At 39.3% G+C, this 1,612-nt stretch overlaps 1 pseudogene across 1 annotated transcript; it reads left to right on the top strand.

Annotated features, from left to right (window-relative positions):
• Positions 1 to 668: 668 nt before the first annotated feature.
• Positions 669 to 1,222, top strand: LOC311588797 (AN1-type zinc finger protein 6-like; annotated as a pseudogene). The gene has a single exon. The product of its transcript is annotated as an AN1-type zinc finger protein 6-like (transcript).
• The last annotated feature ends 390 nt before the right edge of the window (positions 1,223 to 1,612 follow it).

Below are 1,612 nucleotides of genomic sequence, written 5' to 3' on the forward strand. Positions count from 1 at the left end.
AGATGGCAATCACTTTACCACCTGGACCATCTGTTCCACTTTTATCTTGTTTTTCATCCATAAAACCAAACTCCTTGGTGACCACTTCAGAACATTTACCCAGGGCAAGTGGACTATGTGGCTGGGATTCCTGATGGGAGAGCTCTTCACCTCAAATTACACTTTTAGAAGCTTGCATGAAAGCTGTGGATGAGAGATGCACATTTCTTTCAACAGGTTTTCTAGCCTTTTAGTAATTTCTATTTCTACCTATTTTATAGAAAACTGCCCCCTCTGGATTTTTATTAAGGTTCTTTACTGACACCATATTCAGCATGGCGTCTATAGTTCTGATGAGTGCTATGCTTGCTTAATGAGTTAAACATGTTATTACTTGACATATTTTTCTTTAAAATTTGATTTTTGTGACATCCTCTTACTGTATAGCTCAGGGTGGTCTTTAAGTTATGAATTTGTTTCTTTGGTCCCCAAGTGCTAGAAGTGTAAGTATTCACCATGACTATATCCTGTCTATTTTTCAACTAAAAATATATGAAGGGAAACCACATGCTGCTTTTTCTCTAAATAATAAAAAGGCACAAAAATTTTTATGACAGTAGTTATAGGTGAATAACATAATAATTTAGTGATGATGGAACAGAATTCAGTGGAGAGTGCTGCCATCAGGTATGCAACAAAAGAACATTGCTCAAAAAACTAATCATAGCCAAGAACCAATGCTTTTCTCCACTGGCTGCCGATTTTATGGAAACCCCTGTACAAATGGCATGTGTTTGGTATGCTATAAAGAACATCTTCAAAGAACAGTAGCCATGGCAGAATAAGCTCACCTGCAGCTTCTGTCAGCAGTCTGCCTGAATCTTTACCAGTACAGTGCACAGATGGTAATGTCCCAGATGCTCAGTCAACTCTAGATTCTACATTATCATATATGCAGCCAGGCCCTGTATCAAATCAGTCACTGTTTATCAGAATCTGTGGCACCTTCTCCAGTGGGCAGTGCATCCGTGGACAAAGCAGTATCTGAGACAGAAGACTCAAAGACCCAGAGCAGAGGGCCTTGCCCCTCTTGAATGTGACCCTTCACCTTCAGTATCAGATACTACACAACAGCCACCTGAAGAGTAAAGCAGGACTCTTGAAAAACCAAAACAAAGAAAAGACTTGCTGTTTCATGTTCAGAAAGAAAGTGGGACTTATTGGGTTTGAATACTGGTTATGATGATGCACATCAGTAGGATTTGCTGAAGGAGACAGAGGCATCTTTGGGGGACCCTAAGAAAATTAGGATATTTAGCACGTCCTGGGTGAGCTAGCTTTATCTTTTGCTGTCCAGTCTCTGTAGGATAGAAAAGTACATGGCTTAACTGAAGTCTTGAATGAAACAATCTGTGATGCTATACCATTTGAGCTAGCTGTTTTGAAGTTGACCTGGATGCAAATTTTTGAAGAAACAGTAAGTGAGGCAGACTGTAAGGATGAATCATCTGCCATGCTTGCTTTGTCTTCATTGGTGTCTGGCCTTTTTGCTCTGAAAACACCAAACGTTTAAAAGTAATATTATAGGTACATTTCTGTATTAACATATGTGTGGAATTTGTGATATGCACAA

The sequence above is a fragment of the Acomys minous genome (assembly GCF_964271855.1).
Source record: "Acomys minous genome assembly, chromosome: 17".
NCBI classification, from domain to species: Eukaryota; Metazoa; Chordata; class Mammalia; order Rodentia; family Muridae; genus Acomys; species Acomys minous.